This window comes from Mauremys reevesii, linkage group 4, assembly GCF_016161935.1.
Source record: "Mauremys reevesii isolate NIE-2019 linkage group 4, ASM1616193v1, whole genome shotgun sequence".
Classification (NCBI taxonomy): Eukaryota; Metazoa; Chordata; order Testudines; family Geoemydidae; genus Mauremys; species Mauremys reevesii.
In genome coordinates, this window is record NC_052626.1 from 15,428,977 (window position 1) to 15,449,965 (window position 20,989).

General features: G+C 41.7%; 1 protein-coding gene across 9 annotated transcripts in view; it reads right to left on the minus strand.

The window, feature by feature from the left end:
- Window positions 1-19,790, minus strand: part of WDR89 (WD repeat domain 89) — a 38,362-nt gene extending 18,572 nt beyond the window's left edge. Inside the window, exons 1-4 of one of the 9 annotated variants that reach the window (XM_039533540.1) lie at window positions 19,654-19,774; window positions 13,132-13,213; window positions 11,943-12,048; window positions 10,088-10,260 (exon numbers count right to left, since the gene is read on the minus strand). The gene's annotated coding sequence lies outside the window, so the exon portion shown is untranslated. Of the gene's footprint in view, window positions 1-10,087; window positions 10,261-11,942; window positions 12,049-12,552; window positions 12,598-13,131; window positions 13,214-14,360; window positions 14,494-15,703; window positions 15,884-18,681; window positions 18,790-19,653 lie in introns of those variants that run through there. The other 8 variants (XM_039533542.1, XM_039533541.1, XM_039533539.1 and 5 more) reach the window with 8 other exon arrangements.
- Between the last annotated feature and the right edge of the window lie 1,199 nt (window positions 19,791-20,989).

Here is a 20,989-nt window from a genome sequence, read left to right on the forward strand (position 1 = left end):
GTCTGTCCACAAATTCCCAGGGAGCCCATCAAATTCCAGAACATGGTAAAAGTCAGCAGCACTCCATCTACAGGTCAAATAATTAAGTCTCTGGTGAGCCATCCTCCTCTACACATAGCCACTGAGGTTCTGAATCCCAAATGACGGCTTCCTCCTAACTGTCCACACAAATCTCCTCGGTTTTCTGACAGCCTGATCCGGACGACAAGAAGAAAATGGCACAAAACAAGAAGCTTAAACATCTAGCTCTTCTATGTGAAGCTAAAGTGCTGCAATAGATCTCCTCAAATGAGGTACTGCATGAAGTATGGTTGAATAGCTACTTGAAGGGTGAGGATTAGGTCAAAAAGCCCCCAGAACTATCTAAATCCTGTGGGGTCTTGTGGACGGATATATTTAACATTCTCTATAGTGGTAAATGCTCCGTTCACAAAATCATATTACATGACACAGAATCGCATGAAGCCTGAACCTTCAAACTCTTCAGACATTAATTAAGTGGGAGTTCTGCACATGGAGAGCTTGCAAATTTGGGCCTTGTCACCGGTATCCCTCAGTCTCACTGGTGATCTAGAAATGTAGTGGTAATTAGTAATCCTGGCTGGGTGTGATGGAGTTTAGTTAGAATGACCAACCCCAGCTGTGGAGAATCAGAGAGAGGATTATTTAAACAGCTGAACTCAGTCAGGGAGAAGACCCAGGAGACAGGAACAAGGAGAGTTCCCTCTTTGAGAAAGGCCTGGGAAAATTAGGCTGGAAAAGAATCAAAGGGAGCAAGACAGGCCTGCAAAGAACAGAGAAATCCCTGAGGTAAACTGCCAAAGTCCCTGGGGGAAAACGTGCCGGGGAAAAAACAGCTTAGGAGAAATTTTGCAGGATCTAGGAGTATAGGCAAAAGCAGAAGATAATTCAGAGAGGCCTAAGAGGGGCAGAAGAATTATTAGCTGGACTCATAGTTGGACTCTTATTACCCCTGGAAGGGGAGTGAACTTTTATGTCACTTGGCCGGAGGGCTAGGCCACAAAACACCCAGATAAAGACTATTGGGAAAAGACACAGACAGGCCACTGTGGGGCCAAGGAAATGGCCACATGGGGGAGAGGGGGGTGGGACAGAGGTACACGAGGCGAAGTCCCCTGCAATATAGTGCCCTGATGCCAGGGGAGTGCTACAGCAGTAAGAGCAACCTATTACAGCTCTTAATCTACTAAAATAATTTCAGTTGGCCAATCTAGAATGAATAGATGACGTTAACAGGTATCCCTATTCCTTTATCTGGAACATATGACATATTATATGCATTATACACACAGAAAAATCTCACTCAGACATGCACGTTCAATTATTTGATATCTGGAAAACCTGCCTTATAGTGAGAGATTTAAGGAGTTTACTTGGTTTATCCTATAGACGGTTAAGAGATGATGTCATCAAAGTCTGTAAATACCTACATGGACAAAATTTCTAACAGTAGAAGATTTTTTAGTGGACAAAAGCATAACAAAAATCTAATCTCTGGAAGCTGAAGCTAGACAAATTCAGACTAGAAATAAGGTTAAAAATTTTAACATAAGGCTAATTAATCATTGGAACAGCCTTTCTAGGGATGTCAGGATTATCCATCCTTTGAAGTCTTTTCATCAAGATTGGATGTCCTTCATAACATATTCTGCAACTCAGCCAGAAATTATGGGCTTGATCCAGGAATTATTGGTGACATTCTATGGTCTGTGTTATGAAGGAGGTCAGATTAGAAGATCACAGGAGTCCCCTTCTGGCTTTAAAATGTACGAATCATAATTATGACCTGTCATAGGTTTATTCCCCACTTTGAACTTTAGCGTCCACAAGATGGGGACCTGCATGGACTCCTCTAAACTAAAATCCTAGTTCAGATCTGGTACACTGCCACCAACTAGAAATTCCAGTGTCTAGTACACTACCTGTTCCCCCAAACTTTCCCTGGGGAACACAGATCCAAACTCCTTGAATCTCAACACAAAGGGAAATAAACCATTTCCCCCACCTTCTTTCCCCCTCCCCTAGTCGTTGGGAGAGATTGTTTGATTCAAACTCCTTGAATCAAACAAAGAGGGATTCCCTTTCCCCCCCTCCCTTCCCCTGAGATTCCAAACAAGGGAAGAAATCAATCAAGTTCTAAAACGAAAAGGATTTTATTAAAAGAAAGAAAGAAAGAAAGAAAGTACACTCTCTCTGTAACACCAGGATGGAAAAAATATACAGGGTCTAGCTTATTTACCTGGAGAGACCCCCCCCTCGTCTTTTCTCAGAATAATCAAAGTAACAGCAAACAGAAATAAAGATATTTCTCCAGCAACACACAATTGCAAATGCAGAAATTAACTATAAGACTAATCCGCCTTTCTAATACTCACTATACTGAATAGAAGAAAATACTTCAGGAAACTTGGATAGCCTGGAAATGCGTCTGGCCACTCTTAGATCCAAAGAGAGAACAAAGACCCCAACAAAGAACACAGACAAAGACTTCCCTCCACAGAGATTTGAAATTATCTTGTCCCTTGATTGGTCCTCTGGTCAGGTGTTCATCAGGTTACTGCTTGTTTACAGATAAAAGAGACCTTAACCCTTAACTATCTGTTTATGACATGACCTCAACATTTTTTAAGGTCTTAATAACACATTACACACTTTCAAACTGACATTGTGTCTTTCAGTAAAATAATAATCTCCCCAAGGACAGAATCTGAGTATATTTTGACTAACTGAATGCAAGTGGATTTGTATTACAAGTGAAAGGAAATTTGTCGCACAGTTAAAGAGTCTGGGTTTATTTTACTGATTTTGTTGATTGGAAATTCATTAGTTATTACTATTATTTATTAGATTGACTAAGTTAGTAAGAGTTGTGTGTTGTGAATTCCCTTTTAGTTTTCTTTAAGTGTGTGTGGGGGGACGGAGGGGTAGCAGACAACACAGCATAGGTAGTAATCTTAGTGGTGATAGAGCAAGTAGCAGCTTAGGAATGGGGAAGGCAGCAACAAGGTTGTGTGGCAATGTCCCAGGGTAGCAGGGATTTCAAGTTGTAAGTATGTAAGCAGGAGTGGGGTATAAGGTGATATGGGAGTTTGAGGAGCTCAGGTACAGGGCCGTCCTTAGCCATAGGCAGAATAAAGGTGGTAATGAGGTGAGTGGGGCTTCGTACAGGAAAAGCAAAAAGGCAGATAAGGATTAATGCTTTTCCTGCCTTCTCTGCCCAACAGACTACTATGATTACCAACACAGAGACTCTTCTCCCTGGCAAGCCGTAACAAGTGCTACACACCTCCATGCTCCCCCACATTCCAACTCTTTCCCCATCCCCTGCAAAAGATGCATTAAACTTCCTCCTTGTTCCCAAAACTGCTGAGCTACACAATGTTTGGCAACATGAGTTCCATTGTGATTCATCTACAGATGAGTGCAGCAGATTTCTGGCAATGGAAAACCACAAGAGGCTTGTCAAATCCAGACCGTGCCCTCTTTTTTTTTTAAATGAAGGTGCAACCTTGTTTTGTCAGCACAGTTTAGCTGAAACCCCTCCTTTTCACTAGCCCCCTCCCACTACTTCAGTCTCTAATAATGAGTGTGTCCAGGAGAAGAGGTGGTTACAGCAATTTGGGCCAACAAATCTAGCTATGAAAGAGGCTGTCAAGTTGGGAAACAGCTGACAGATCTGAACAATTCCATTGTCTCTTTTTGGCAAAGATCAAATTGTGATGAATGGGGAGAATGACTAAATTATGATTTCAAAAGCAGTATGTGTCTAAGGTAGAGGTGTGTGTATATATACACACCAGTTATTTAGCTAGAGGACCCCTTGCCTCCTGGGATACCACTTCAGATTTGGGGGGGGGGGGGTTGAATTTAACCATGATTTCAGGGGTTACTTAGGCACCTGAAAACTCTAGTTTTTTTGCAGATAACAATTTAGAAATTATCTGACGGGAGCAGTCTATCTAATTCCTATATAAAAAAAGAAGAAAATATATACATAAACACCAATTAAAACCATATTTTAAGTAAGTTTAGCAAATGTTCCCAATTCCAAGCCTTGAGGAATCAGTTTTGGAGCCTTAACACAGATCTCAGAAACACAAGTTTGATACTTGGTATTCTATCTTTAGTAGAGATAAATAAAAATAAATAAAACCTGCTTGCCCCTGCAATTGTTTTTAATGTCTTATGTTCAAATTATGAATAGGAGAATGAGACAGATAATTAATCCCAGGAATGTTTAAAGGTAAATAAATTATTAAAACAATCAATACCACTCCAGATATGAGCTAATACAATGGATAATGGCATTGTCTCATCTTGGAAAAATTGTTAATAGCCTTGTTGATATCCAGGTGTTCTGAAGCCTCACATTCATAGACTAAAATTACCAAAGTCACTTAAGCATTCATCTCCCATTGTGGATCTTAAATAGTCCTTTAATTTCTTGAGCACCGAGAAGTACCTTTCACGTGATGCTGTAGAGACTGGAAGGCTCAATATAGTATCTACACTAGACAGCAAAGACTGGTAACCCATTGGTATGTCACTGAGAACATTCCAGAATTCAGAAATTGAAGTCAATTTTTTTGGTGCAATGTGCTTCTTGGCAACTTCGACTTCTGCATCCAGATCACAAAAATTGGTACCTGTTGCTCCATAATGATCTGCAATTATTTTCAATTTCTCATAAGCAAGAACATTTTCACTTTTTGGGTCACAAGCAGTTAGTGCAGAAAGTAAATTGGAGTTGAAGGTGAATCCTCTATCAAGCTCAGCAACAATTCTGTCCAGCACAGGATAGGAGAAATCAGATTTTATAGATTTTGAGTGCTCTTGGGAACATCATGTGAATGACTGACTCAGTGTACTAGAAACAAACAACAAGGCCAGACTGGAGGATACTTTGTTAGATCTTCCTGCCATTTTTTTGTATTGCTGTGCTGATCAGTTCCAACTGCCTGACCCGGACTAGCAATTTCAAGTTCCTTGGCAATGATCTCAGCTTCGTCACATAGTTCTTTCCATTTGCTTTCAGGTGTTCTTATTTCTTGAAGAATAGCAACATTGCTTGCTACTAATTCCATGGCACCTAATAAATTCAATTTTTTATTCTGCAATTTTTCTAAAGCACTATTCAAAATTTTGAATATTCTTTCCAAAACCAAGAGATTCAACAGAAAGGGATAGCTCCTTAGCCTTACCATCCAGTCCTTTGCAGAGCTAACTGATAGTCCATCAGCTCTCTGAACTGAAATTGCTTCCAGAGTTTCCACTACAGTGCCATAACTTGCATGCAGTTTTCAGAGGGAGTCATACTGGTATGACCAGCGAGTCTCACATACTGTACCTAGCTCAAGTACCTTCTGGCCTAGCTCCTGCTGTGCCTTAAACTGTTCATGGTGCTTGTAACTACTGCTAAAGAAGATGTACAGTTCCTTGGCAAATGCAAAGACTTCCTGATACTGGGTGATGCTGGAATATGTATCTATGACGACAAGATTAAGCCTGCGAGCATGGCAGTGCACATAAATGGCAGGCATAATCCTTTCCTGAATTTGAGCTTGTACTCCTGTTAAATGCTCACCCAGATAGAAGCTCCATCATAGCACTGAACAACAATGTAATTAATATCAAGCTTCAAATGCTGTAGTTCTTCAATAATCATTTTTAAACATATTCAGCATTTAGATTTTCCATGTGGAAGCAGCCCAGAACTCGTTCCTGAAGATTCCTTTTCGACAGTAGCATAAAAGGAGACAGTTTTTTTTTTTTTAATGCATCTTTAGTTTCATCAACAAGGACAGAAAAATACTTGACTTGTCCAACCTCTTCAATGATGCTCTCTCGGGGCTTCTGCTGCAGAATGTATTAAATCATTCTGGTGCTGGTGAGAGGTACAGTGTCTGTGACGCTGTATGGAATTTGGGAGACATTTTAGGATATTATGAACACCAACATTGTAAAATTGCAATGAGTTGTGCCAGATATGCCATGTAAGATATCTGCAAAAATGTTTTAATTTCCAAGTATAATAATCTTGTTTATATGTTTGTATCACCTTTGTATTACGAGTTATAGATATGTACATATGTCTGTATTTCAAACTTGTGCTATGCTTCTGGGTGACACCCCCAGACAGTTTGGCATCAGCACTGACTAGCCTGCTTGATGGCTCATCAAGGAACATCAACTGTACAATTAACCCACTGAAAGGGTCAAGAGCTTCACCTTATGACTCAGCAAGGCATGCAGGGGCCTGCCTATGGATAGAACTCTAAGGCTTCCAGGCCATGTGCTGGGCAGCTTGTGTTTGGAGCAAAGGACGCACAAGCCACATGGTGGGGAGGGATAGCTCAGTGGTTTGAGCATTGGCCTGCTAAACCCAGGGTTGTGAGTTTAATCCTTGAGGGGGCCATTTAGGGAACTGGGATAAAAATCTGTCTGGGGATTGATCCTGCCTTGAGCAAGGGGTTGGACTAGATGACCTCCTGAGGTTCCTTCCAACCCTGATATTCTATGATTCTATGAAAAGACTATAAAAGGCAGCTCCATTTTGTCTTCAGTCCTGCTTCTTACCTCTGGAGTAACCTTTGTTCAAACAATACTCTGAACAAAGGACTGAATGACCCATCCAAGCTGTGGATGTGGTCCAGAGGGACTTTCAAGCCAGTAAACTCACCAATACTGCTAGGAGCCTGATACATTCAAAGTTCATGTATGTGACTGCTTTACCATTTAACATCTCTCTTCTTGTTCTTTTTTTCTTTATAATAAACCTTAATATCTAAAACTAAAAGGATTGGCTGGCAGTGTGGTATTTTGAGTAAGATCCAAACCTATACTGACCTGGTAACATGGCTGACCATTTGGGGTCAGAAGAACATTTTGTATATGTGAGCAGAGTTTAAATAGTTTCTCACTGTACTGGACCTGTGTGCTGACTGGGAGCGAGAGAACTGGAATGCAATAAAGGGGGCTCCGTGATTTCCTTTTTCAGCTTCTCAATAACCAGTGTGGGGGATCAATTTGTGACTGGTTGGGGAGTTTAACTTCAGGGTTACCCACCAGTCTTGGGGAGTATCCGCTCTCCCTTTTGCAGCCTGCCCTGACCTTGGCATTTCTAGTAAGGACTGCCCCAGACACACTGGATTATAGTGTCAATACTTGCTTCTTAGTCTAGTCAAAAGGCTGGGCTGAGTGGAAGCAACCAGCTCAAGAATTTCCATGAAATTGCCATGATTGCTAGAGTTATGTATTTCATCATGCCCTGGAAAAGCTTTACCATGCAGTGCATGGATACCTTTAAGAGTGTTTCAACATACTGGCAATTTTCAGCTATGGCAGCCTGATGACTGGAAACAAGTTGATCTGCAACACTTTTCGAACCGCTGATCCTAAGTTTCAAGTAGTTTTGCCATGAAATGAAAACTGCCGTATGGCTGGAACTGAATGGATACTGTTTTAAAAAACTATGAAAATCTTCCCATTTCTTAAAGCTATGCTCAATGAATGTTCTGTTGTTGAACTGTTCTCCTGGTCCAATTGTGCTTTGAGTAGCAAAATGATGGCATGGAAAGCAAAAAACAGAATCCTCTACAACTGAGTATTCAATAAAGGGGTACGAAGAAAACCAACTACAGTTGAAACGTCCACCATTTGTAGGATATGAATCCACCTTAGGCTGTATTGGTTGTTCCTCTTTGTGCAATTAAATAAGCTGTGGAGATGTTGTTTTTCCTGTCATGAACAGGTAAACGCTGTTTAATAAAACCTTCTGCCCCTGCTGGTAATGTCAGAGCATACGGGACATCCTTAGATGCGTAGTTGCTGGCCACTGATATACTGCCACAAGGATCATTATCCTGTTTGTTTTTTCTGTGTTGACTGCAGGACAATGTTACTTGAGGAAGCATTTGCACAGTTCATTTTCAAGGATAGTTCTTTATTGTCACAGTTTTCATGGTCAGGGGCCTTTCTTTTAAAAAAAAATGATAAAATATTCCTCTGCTGTGGTGGTAGAGGTGCCATTGTACCATTGTACACGGGAATTTTTAAAATCAACTTTTAAACATAAAAATCAAATATAATAAGAATAGTGTAGATTTTATTTTATTACTATATTTGTATTAAATTAAATATTATTTAAAGGCAACACAGCAATGCTTTTCAATGAGGCAGTGTGCAACTAATGAAACAAAAACATATGAAACAAAAATAGAAGTATTTTTTTTTTACTTTTTTTTTCAATTATATGGAAGGCTTGGAAATTATTGCTACTTCCTACTCTGATTTGGTTTATGGTAGCACAAGTGAATCAGATGTTAGGGACTGTATTAGTAGTGAAGAGAAATCATTCTGCAAAATGAAACCAAAGAAACCAAAGGAAAAAATGGTCAGTCAAAACAGAAGCTGTAGAAAGCATGATAGCTGTCTGCTTAACACCGCTAGATACCCCGATCAAAAAATAAAATAAAAGGAGACATCCACGTATATGCACAGAATTCAGCAAGGAACTCTACATGGAGGTATGCATCAGGTAACAGGCTATCACACACTGAAGCAATAACTCTGGCTCTCTCTCTCTCTCTAACAGACACACACTGTGTTATTGCCTTTATCTACTCCAGCGGTTCTCAAACTTCATTGCACTGCGACCCATTACTGACAACAACAACTACACAACCCCAGGAAGGGGGACCAAAGCCTGAGCCCACCTGAGCTCCACTGCCCCGGACGCAGGGGCCCAAAGCTCAGGCCACACCATCCTGTGCGGTGACCGAGGGGGGGCAGGGGGAGGAGCCAAAGCCCAAGGGCTTCAACTCCAGGCAGGGGGCCTATAACCTGAGCCCCGCTGCCCAGGGCTAAAGCTCTCAGGCTTTGGCTTCGGCCCTGAGTGGTGGGGCTCAGGCTTCGGCCCTGGACCCCATTAAAATAGAGTTGCGACCCACTTTGAGGTCCCAACCCACAGTTTGAGAACCTCTGATCTACTCTATTTTAGCCATTTGTTTTTCACTCCACTAAAAATGTCTCTACCTAATTTTAACATACACAATTAAGTATTATTTTCTCTTTTATTAAGAACGGGGATCTATTTTTCTATTTATTTTGGCATTTAGATTTACCAGTCACAATCCTGTACATGACTCACTAACACTTGACTCCATCGTTACTATTAGTATCAGACTTGGAACCATATTTATTTCTTTCAAATGTTAAGTTATTTTATAGCTATAATTAAAAATACCATTTGAAAATAAGCAACCTTCATATGCACAGTGTCTAAACTTAGATATTTTGCTAATGTCAATGACACTCATCGATATTAAATAGTTGCTTTATTTATTTTTTTCTTGAAATTGGCACTGCTAAGGTGAGGACAAGCTAAGTTTACATTCTAGAAGGCTACTACTATTTGATTGTACCACTTTAAATAATGAATGACAAAGCAGAAGATGGTAATAAAAGTAATAATGATAATTACTCCAGCCAGGGAAGGTTAGACATTTTAGAACTCACTGCTCAAAGAATTAAATTTAAGCATAATTTTCTCTCTTAAGAAATACATAGACCAGTAAAAAAAAAAAAAACTAAAAACAGTACTGTAATCCTTAAACTTTGAAAGAATAAAATTACAGAGAATATATGTGCATTGCACATTTTGACAGGAAGTACCAAGAAGTGACAACAACAACAAAATCCCCTAAACTAGTTAAAAACTATAATAATAATTTTTTTTAATTCCTGGCCTATTATTGTGTGTGTTTTCAGGCTTTCAGGGCAACAAGTGTTTACTTTGTAAGAACCTGAGTTAGAACATAGGAACATTATGAGTTCAGAGAGTTTACTTACTTTATGTAATTCAAATAAACAAGGTATTGCGATATAAAATGAAGCAGACTCTGCCTGAAGCCTGTCTGTGAATTCAGTGAATACTGAAGTGATGGACTAAAGAATCAAGTGAATATGATGTAAGCAACTTAAATGGATTTTTTTTTAATCAAAGTAAAATAAGAGACCGAATAATGACACATCATTTAACAAACAAAAACAAACAACCCATACTTACCAGAGAGGACGGAACACCATGTCTAAAAAGTAGAATTCTTCCAACCCCCACCAGTGTTTGTGTAGACACAGGACTGTTTCAACAGAATTGGCACCGTGAGCTAATAAACTTCCTGCTGAAGTGAAGAGCGCCAAGAGGTGGTGGCTGTGGATTATGGGATTTGTAGGAACAGGCTAGGAAAATCAGCAAAAAAAATGTGACTGCACAAACTTCACATTTTAGATATGTGTACTGTTCGTAAAATTATAATGTGGTATGAAACATGGCGGGGGGGGGGGAGTAGGTGTCCCTCCTGCCCTCCCTAAATGGCACCTTTGCCTGCCTCTTCCACCCCCAAAAGCCCGCAAAATTGTCAGGGCAAAATTTGAAAAAGACAGCATTATTAAATGTCTTTTCTGCAAAGTTTTCTTAAAAATATTACATAGAAAATTCAACTGTCTCTTCCAAATTTGGAGACCATTTTTACTCACTGAAGTGTGAAACAGAAGGATTTTAGTCCTGAACTAAGTGTACATCTCAATTCAACCTTAACTGGAGTTCCTACTGATGCCTTCATTACATGCGCGAACAGATGTCTCAGAATGTCTCATCAATGGAACATGTTATTTCCTAATAAATCCACTTGGTGTCACTAACTGACCATCAGTCAATGAATATTTGAAACACCATCTTCATGAAACTAGAGCAGGGGTAGGCAACCTATGGCATGTGTGCCGAAGGCAGCACATGAGCTGATTTTCAGTGGCACTCACACTGCCCGGGTCCTGGGGGCACTGCATTTTAATGTATTTTTAAATGAAGCTTCTTAAACATTTAAAAAATCTTATTTACTTTACATATAACAATAGTTTAGTTATATATTATAGACTTATAGAAAGAGACCTTCTAAAAACGTTAAAATGTATTACTGGCACGCGAAACCTTAAATTAGAGTGAATAAATGAAGACTTGGCACACCACTTCTGAAAGGCTGCCGACCCCTGAACTAGAGAATCAAAGCTTTTAAAGAAGTAATTTGATAGAAGTAATAAGGAATTATCTAATCATTACAAGAACATGTGAACAACTACCTGTGGACAATCATGCAATTCTAATCCCCTCACTATCTTACTAACACACATTACTGTATTTGGTAAATGAAAAATTATCTTCTGTTTTTGGCATTACAATGAAGACTTAAAAGAAGTCTTAAACATTTCTGACAACAGCGCTGCCATCTCTCAATTTCATCATGAATCTCACCATATTTATTGTTTTTGTTAGAGACTCAATTCTCGGAATCAAGTGATTACATGAGAATCTCAGCTTTCATTAAAAAAGTAAGTTTCTGGCCCTCACTGTTGGGACACAAAGCTTGAAAACATAAGCCCAGTATATCAAGTTAGGAAACTGGAATGCAAATAAACAGCCCAACTTTTTTTTTTAAATCTCATGATTTTTAAGCTAATCTCATGCTTTTTGGAGGGCCTGAATCAAGATTTGTGAACATTTAGGGTTGATATTATGAAGACAATGATTCCAAATCTGAGAACAGGTGTTGCTGTCTCTAAACACAGAAGTCAAGTAATTTGTCACACAACACACACCTGTGTTTGCACTTCAAACATCCAGCAAGTGTCAAAGTCCACACCAGACTCTACAACAGATGTCATGCTGAGATACTACCCCTTCCCAAATTAATATCGTACTAGCATTTTGGGCCAAGTTCCCAAAACATGATGCAATTATATAATATGCACCCTATCTGTTCAGCTGCTCAACTAATTTTGTCTTAAAGCCATTATTCTGCCTCTGGGGTTGGTGCATACAATACACTAACTGTGGAAACTACATAAACTAAAACAAATCCACTTACCTAATACAAGTTTTGCAGAATTTTTTTCAGGTTTGCTAGTAATAGACGTGTGTTTATTGAACAAGTATTAGTGCTTTCATAACCCATCTGTTTGTCCTTTCAGATCCTGGAAGAAAATCACAATGCTAATTTCCACTATCTCCATCACTTCCATAGCAAAAGACATAACCATATGCTTATTAGATTAGGCTCTCCGATTATCCAAAATCACCAGTTTCTGAACCTGCCTATCTGAGGAACAGCCACCATATTGCCCTGTCTAGCAAACAATTTGCCAATTTTAGTTTATTAGTGGGAGTGATAAATAATGAAGAGGACAGGTGACTGATACAGAGCGATCTGGATTGCTTGGTAAACTGGGCACAAGCAAACTATGTGTATTTTAATAGGGTAAATGTAAATGTGTACATTTAGGATCAAAGAGTGTAGGCCATACTTACAGGATGGGGGACTCTATTCTGGGAAGCAGTGACTGAAAAAGATTTGGGGGTTGTGATGGATAATAAGCTGAATATCAGCTCCAAGTGTGACACTATGGCCAAAAGTGCTAATGCAATCCCGGGATGCATAAACTGGGGAATTCTGAGAAGAAGTAGAGAGGTTATTTTACCTCTGTAGTTGGCACTGGTGAGACCACTGCTGTAAAACTGTGTCTAGTCTAGAACATACAATTAAAAAAAGATGTTTATAAATTGGAGAGGATTCAGGGAAGTGCCACAAGAATGATTAATGGATTAGAAAACAAACCTTATAGAACTAAATAGATTGATCTCCTTGAGTTTAACACAGAAAACACTGAGGGGGTAACTTGATTACAATCTACAAATATTTACATAATGAAAAAATATTTAATAATGGGCTCTTCAATCTAGCAGAGAAAGTTATAACACAATCCAATGGCTGGAAGTTGAAGCTAGACAAATTCAGACTGGAAATAAGATGTAAATGTTTAAGGTTAAGAGTAATTAACCATCAGAAGTTTCCAAAGGATCATGGCGGATTCTCCATCACTGCCAATTTTTAAATCAAGAGTGGATGTTTTTCTAAAAAATATACACTAAGGATTATTTTTGGGAAGCTCTATGGCCTGTGTTATACAGAAGGTCAGAGTAGACGACAGTAATGTTCCTTTCGGGCCTTAGAATCTATGACTTTATGAGGTCACTTTGCCAATTTGTTAACTGCTTACCAATTATAAGGCACTTATTCCTTTGTATTTATTAATTCTTGTTGAAAAGCTGTGCAGGAGATTTTGGCAATAATGGACAGATCTGGAAACAAGAAGAATGTGATAGTTCTGGCTGTATGAGGGAAGGAGATGGGTGTTCACAATTACAGACACTACAGAAGTATAAAAGAAAACTTTAAGACTTTGCATGTCAATGGAAAGTGCTGCTGAGGCCAAACAAAAAATAAACCATGAATGGTTTCGGCAAATGATGGAGAAGAGGAGCCTTTATTGAACATTTTGTTACAGTATTTTTCTTTAAATTGACTCCCAATTATATGAATAATTCTAGTGTTCGGGTAGCTGAGATCCTATAGAACTTCACTACAGAACGAAGCAGAAGCAACAGTAGATTACAGTAAAATACAATCTAAGTAAAACAAAAATAAAATCTAGATCTCCCCCAAACATTTACAAATAAGAGTTTATTCCAAGTAGTAACTGAACCCCAAACTCTAAACTATGCCTACAGTCATTCAAACAATGACTGCATAGTAATAACCAGACATTGCATATGATTTAGTTTAGTGCATTTTAGTGTCACTGAAAGAGATACTGACAGCATTGGCTAGAACCAAACAAAGCACATGCAGTTCCTGGACAAAATGTTACATGGGCCGAGATCCTCAAATACCTCTGAGGATCTGGGTCATGTTGTTTTGACAGCACCGCAGTGCATCCAAGCTATTCCAGTATTCATCTTTCGAGAAGACTTCAAGCTATGTTTAGTGATATGGAAAACTGTCCCTGAAGAACTGGTTTTCCTGGTGATCAAACTAATGTCTAAAAAAATTAAAGGCTAATGCATTAAAATGCCATATCACTTAACTAGCTTCCATGATATTTCTGTTGCAATATAATCTATATATCCAATTATAGGACCCAGTTCATGAAAGCACTTGTGTCTGACCTCTATTGAGTTCAAATTAAACAGGTGCTTAAGTGATTTTGTGGATAGGAATGTTTCTTGAATATGGGCCCCAAAAATTAACTGCAAGTGCTATATGTTGGAAGTCAAATGACAAAATAAAAATCTAAGATTAAAACTAAATTCTTAAAGATAAATTGCTGATAAGCATTATCTTGTCATTTTAAAACCTAACACCCTCTTACTCTGACGATTCATTAGTGTTACTTTCTCTACATCTGACACGTGGAAACAGTAAATGATTAGCTTAATTCAACCTCACCTTGGTTTTTGACACTGGGAACACAGGATATAAAATGATCAATAACTACCAGAAAACACTCTCTTCCTGAACTTTGAATTGAACTCTGAATTCCTGAGAATCATCATTCCTCTTTATGCGTAGCAAATAGCTGTGAAACAGACTAAGAAAGTATGTCTTTCATCAACCTCTACTGGCTAGGTCACAGAGGACAACAGCTTACTACCGCTACAGTTAGTTAGCTCAAGTGGCAAGAGGTCTGTGCTGGGGGGTCTAAGATTCCAATTCTACTCATGACCCATGTAATGGTCAATATGGTTTCTGTTTTTTTCAGTTTGCTTTCTTTAAAATTTAGGGTGTGGGTGTGGGTGTGTGTGGGTGTGTAAAAAAAGAATGTTAAGGTTGCAGAATTGAACACTCAAAAGCGAGGAAATGCCAGAATTAAGGTTGCCTGCACAAAGTTAATTTGGCCCCTTTTTGCTTAGCCATTATGACAGTCTTTAATTACATGATCCTACTGTTACAGGGTCCTTTGGAAAGTATGTACTGAGTCAGGAGCTGACAGCCTGAGACTCAACTCCCCACCAATATATGTTTATTGAAACCAATTAAGTGAGTAGAGTTATGGCTTGACCACCACAATAAAACACAATGCTGGTGAAGGATAACTGAAGTGGTGTGACAGACCCCATCTCATTCAATGCACAGGATGGACAGTACTCAGGAAATGAACCAGGATTGTATAATGAAGAAGACTTATCTGTAGGACCCCTACCTCATCTATTACAGAAGTAGGAAGTTGTGCAGCAAATGAGGCAGGGGATTCAAAAAAGAAAAATGAAGGTGGTGTTTCAGCTGCCTTCACCACCACTCTGGAGAACTGGATTCTATCCCTGCCTCTATCATGTGAGCTGTGAGATTCTGGGCAAGTTACATAAACCAAAATTTTCACAGGTGTACAGGCATTTTCTGTGTACCCAATATGAGATACCCAGGGACTGATTTGCAGAAGTGCTTAGCATTCTCAATTGCAACTCAATAGGACTTATGGCCAGATCATATCAAGGCCTACAAAACTTTTATCACCCTTGACAATTTTGGACTTCACTCCCCATGTGTAAAATGGGGATAATATATACATACCACCTTACTTCACATGGATATTGTGGAGAAATTAATCATGTTTGTGAAGCATTATCAGATACTAGTGATGAATACCAGAGAAAAGACCATAAGGAAATGAATAATTCTATATCCAATGCGGAGTTTGAATGTTGAAGTAAATAAGGCATGAGATTATACACTTAGAGTAGGATCAAAAAAAATATTGAATAGCTGCTCTCTTAGACCATGTCTAGGCTTACCTCTGGAGCATGAACTGATGAAAGGTTGGACTGAGTAGCATGCACCTGAATTCAACTGCAAGTCTCACATCTCAAGTATAGATCTAGTAGAACATGTCCTTCTCATGGCATTGTAGGTTTAATATTATTTCTATAGTGCCTTACGCAACTAGTACACTTTAACAAACAAAAAGACAGTTCTTTCTCTGAAGAGTTTACCATCTAGAAACTGATGATACCCCAGAATCCTTTGTGCCAACTCCTTTGATGCACTGCTACACTCAGAATAAATGTATATGAGAAATATTTGTGAAATATTATTTGCATTGCTAAAGAAACCCACTACAAGTCCATGGGGCCGGATGCACTGCATCCAAGGGTGCTAAAGGAGTTGGCCGATGTGATTGCAGAGCCATTGGCCATTATCTTTGAAAACTCATAGCGAACAGGGGAGGTCCCGGATGACTGGAAAAAGGCTAATGTAGTGCCCATCTTTAAAAAAGGGAAGGAGGAGGATCCGGGGAACTACAGGCCAGTCAGCCTCACCTCAGTCCCTGGAAAAACCATGGAGCAGGTCCTCAAGGAATCAATTCTGAAACACTTAGAGGAGAGGAAAGTGATCAAGAACAGTCAGCATGGATTCACCAAGGGCAAGTCATGCCTGACTAACCTAATTGCCTTCTATGAGGAGATAACTGGCTCTGTAGACGAGGGGAAAGCAGTGGATGTGTTATTCCTTGACTTTAGCAAAGTTTTTGATACGGTCTCCCACAGTATTCTTGCCAGCAAGTTAAAGAAGTATGGGCTGGATGATTGGACTATAAGGTGGATAGAAAGCTGGCTAGATCGTCGGGCTCAACGGGTAGTGAACAACGGCTCCATGTCTAGTTGGCAGCCGGTTTCAAGTGGAGTGCCCCAAGGGTCAGTCCTGGGGCCGGTTTTGTTCAATATCTTCATTAATGATCTGGAGGATGGCATGGACTGCACCCTCAGCAAGTTTGCAGATGACACTAAACTTGGAGGAGGAGTAGATACGCTGGAGGGTAGGGATAGGATACAGAGGGACCCAGACAAATTAGAGGACTGGGCCAAAAGAAACCTGATGAGGTTCAACAAGGACAAGTGCAGAGTCCTGCACTTAGGAAAGAAGAATTTATGCACTGTTACAGACTAGAAACTGAATGGCTCGGCAGCAGTTCTGCAGAAAAGGATCTGGGGGTTACAGTGGACGAGAAGCTGGATATGAGTCAACAGTGTGCCCTTGTTGCCAAGAAGGCTAATGGCATTTTGGGCTGTATAAGTAGGGGCACTACCAGCAGATCGAGGGATGTGATCATTCCTCTCTATTCGACATTGGTGAGGCCTCATCTGGAGTACTGTGTCCAGGTTTGGGCCCCACACTACAAGAAGGATGTGGAAAAATTGGAAAGAGTCCAGCGGAGGGCAACAAAAATGATTAGGGGGCTGGAGCACATGACTTATGAGGACAGGCTAAGGGAACTGGGATTGTTTAGTCGGCAGAAGAGAAGAATGAGGAGGGATTTGATAGATGCTTTCAACTACCTGAAAGGGGGTTCCAAAGAGGATGGATCTAGACTGTTCTCAGTGGTAGAAGATGACAGAACAAGGAGTAATGGTCTCAAGTTGCAGTGGGGGAGGTTTAGGTTGGATATTAGGAAAAACTTTTTCACTCAGAGAGTGGAGAAGCACTGGAATGGGTTACCTAGAGAGGTGGTGGAATCTCCTTCCTTAGAGGTTTTTAAGGTCAGGCTTGACAAAGCCCTGGCTGGGATGATTTAGTTGGGAATTGGCCCTGCTTTGAGCAGGGGGGTCGGACTAGATGACCTCCTGAGGTCCCATCCAACCCTGATATTCTATGATTCTACATATAACTGTGCAAAAATCAGGGACAGACTTTTAGAGGAAGAAATTTCAGAAGTAATGGGCCAAGGGGAATAAAATACACCAAAGCCTACATTCATATATAGGACAGCATATTTGAGGCCAATTCTGCCTTTGCTTCATATTGACTTTGTCAGAGCAGTATGATACATATGTATGCACAGCTATAGTATGTCAAACCATAATCACAATTTAAAAAAAATTCTCAAAACCCCATTAACAGCAGTAGGGGCTACTCCTTGCACATTCATTTGGAAACTAAAAGTTCACCAGTGCTCAAGGTGTTTCTATTTTGTGCCATTTCTGAAATTTGGAACAGAACATTGTACAAGAAAGTTTTGATACTGGTGGTACTGTAGAGTTAAATCATGGTTGTCTCCCACTTCAGTATACAGGGATCTTGAAGATATGAGAGAATAAAGAAAGCATATTTTTACTGGTGTGTTATCAGCAACATGGATGCTATCATAACTAAAGAAAATAGAACCGTTTCAACTTAGTTTGGCTGAAAGACGAGAGGTGAAGATGTTGGAAAAAGAGAGACAATCCTGATCACCAAGGAGCAGCCTCAGCAAGACAGCTCTGAGACTAAATGTACGGTATTTCTCAATACCTGCCAGGAATAAAATCTCATAAAACTGCTATCATATTCTTTACCAAACAGGATATAGAAGACCAAGAGGCTAGCCAGTGTCTATACCAGGGGTCAGCAACCTTTCAGAAGTGATGTGCCGAGTCTTCATTTATTCACTCTAATTTAAGGTTTCACGTGCCGGTAATACATTTTAAAAACCTTAGAAAGAGACCATCTAAAAATGTTAAAATGTTTAAGAAGCTTCATTTAAAATTAAATTAAAAGGCAGAGCCCCCTGGACCGGTGGCCAGGACCCAGGCAGCGTGAGTGCCACTGAAAATCAGCTCGCGTGCCGCCTTCGGCACACGTGCCATAGGTTGCCTACCCCTGGTCTATACATATGTGAGAAAATCTTGAGCTCCAATTTGTACATGTTGCAATCAAGATATTTTTCTCATGGGTCATTCTAGCAACATCAAAAAGGCTATGCTGTACACAGAGATGTGTAGTATCAGTAATTTACATCTGATGAGAGAATGGAACCACCAAGGACTATTCAACATAAGCCAAGATGTCAGCACAAGCTTGGCACCATCCAGTGTGCAGGCAATCAGCACACTCTTTTACTGCTAGGGTCATGAAACACGCTGTACAACCACCCCCACTTCTCCCTTCCCCCGGACCCTACTCCAGAGACCCCCCCCACACACACACACACAGACCCTGCCCCAGAACCCCTCCTCCCAACACACAAACCCTGCCCAGCACCCCTCCCAACACACAAACCCTGCCCCAGCACCCCACAGATCCTGCCCCAGAACCCCTCCTCCCAACACACAAACCCTGCCCAGCACCCCTCCCAACACACAAACCCTGCCCCAGAACCCCTCCTCCCACACACAAGCCCTGCCCCAGAGCCCCTCCCTCCACACAACCCTGCCCCAGAGCCCCAGAGCCCCTACCCCAGCACCCCTCCCCAACACATAAACCTCCCCAGCGCCCCTCCCCAGAACCCCTCCCCACACAAACCGTGTGCCCCCACAAACCCTACCCCAGCACCCTCCCCACATAAACCCTGCCCCAGAGCCCCTCCCACACACAGACCCTGCCCCAGAGCCCCCACACACAGACCCTGCCCCAGCACACATAAACCCTGCCCCAGCACCCCCACACACACCCTGCCCCAGCACCTCCCCCCACATAAACCCTGCCCCAGAGCCCTCCCCACACACAGACCCTGCCCCAGCACCTCCCCCCTCCCCATACACAGACCCTGCCCCACAACCCCTGCCCCAGAGCCCTACGCCCTTTGACCAGGGGCGGCTCTAGGCACCAGCTAAACGAGCAGGTGCCTAGGGCGGCAAACTCTAGGGGGCGGCATAAGGCTGGGGTCCCGGCTCATCCCGCCGCCGCGAGCCGAGGAGCGGCCCGTCCCCTGCAGCCGGGGCAGGGCCGCGCTACCGGCTCCGCCTAGGGGACAGGGATGGCTCCTTACCGCGGAAGAGCGGCGGGTTCCGGTAGCGCGGCCCCGCCTCCGCTTGTTCGCGCCCGGTGCCTCAGCGCGTCCTAAACGGCGCAGCAGCCGCCTGGCTCCGGGGGGGCTGAGCTCCGCCCCGCCCCGCTCCGAGCCGCGTGGTCAGGGGGCGGGGCTGCGAGCTCCGAGCCAAGCGGCTCCTCCCCTGACCCCGCGGCTCTGGGCGGGGAAGAGCTCAGCCCCCGCCCCGAGCCGTGCGGCTGCAGCGCCGTGCAGGGCCGCTTCTCGAGGCGCGCGGTGGTGAGCAGCTGGGGCCGGGGGTTGGCTAAGGGGCAGGGAGTCCCAGGGACACTCAGGGGGCAGGGAGGGGGCAGAGGTTCTGTGGGGGGGTGGTCAGGGGCCAGGGAAGGGGGGGTTAGATGGGGGGGTCTTAGGGAGGTGGCTGTCAGGGCACAAGGAGCAGGATGGGTCAGGGATTCTAAAAAAATCTCATCTCATTTCATTTGAAACGTTTAGCAGGGTTTTTATTTGTTTTTGTTTTTGTGCTTGGTGAAACAAGAACCAAAAAAGCCTCCAAGGTTTTCAGTTTGTTGTTACCCCTCTACCCCGCCTTCTTTTTCTCCCTCTTTACCTTTTTCTCTCCCCGCCCCGAGAGGGAAAAGGAGGCGAGGAGAAGGAAAGGCTAAGAGAGGAAAAGCTCAATGAAAACCATTTTTAAAGACTTTAATTTAAGGGGAAAAGTTGAATGAAACAACATTTTTCTGCACATTTGTTCGTAAATGTTGTTTTGATTGAACAAAAAAAGTCACCCAGCTTTAGTTGTAACCACACAGGCTTCTGTACGCTCCTTGTGCCTAGCCTGAATGGCCCACTGGCCTGAGTTCAGTCTCATAGGGGGCACCTGCTAAATATAGCTTGCTTACCTTAACCCTTAGCTTCTCACCCAGCCTCTGTCCCAGTGCCTAGATATCCGGCTGAAACTATTACTTTTGCTGGATGGGATGAGGACATTCCTCCTTCTGACCTATCACTGAGTCACTCCTTGGGCAAAGAAGAAAAATAGTGTATTTCTGCTCTTCAGATTAACCACAAGATATTTCTACATTATTTTAGCCAAGTATGTGCTTGGCCTGCCTTCTACCACTCAGTCATGTGCAGGTAGGGAAATAGTGGGTGAAAAACTGGTTGGAGGACAGTTATCAATGATACACTTTCAAAGTGGTAAATGTGACCAGCAGTCCCACGGGGTCCAGCACTATTCAATATTTTCATAAATCAATTGGATAATGGAAACAATTTTTCCAGAGATGACACCAGCTGGGAGGTTGAAGCACACTGGGAGACAGGATTAGAATTT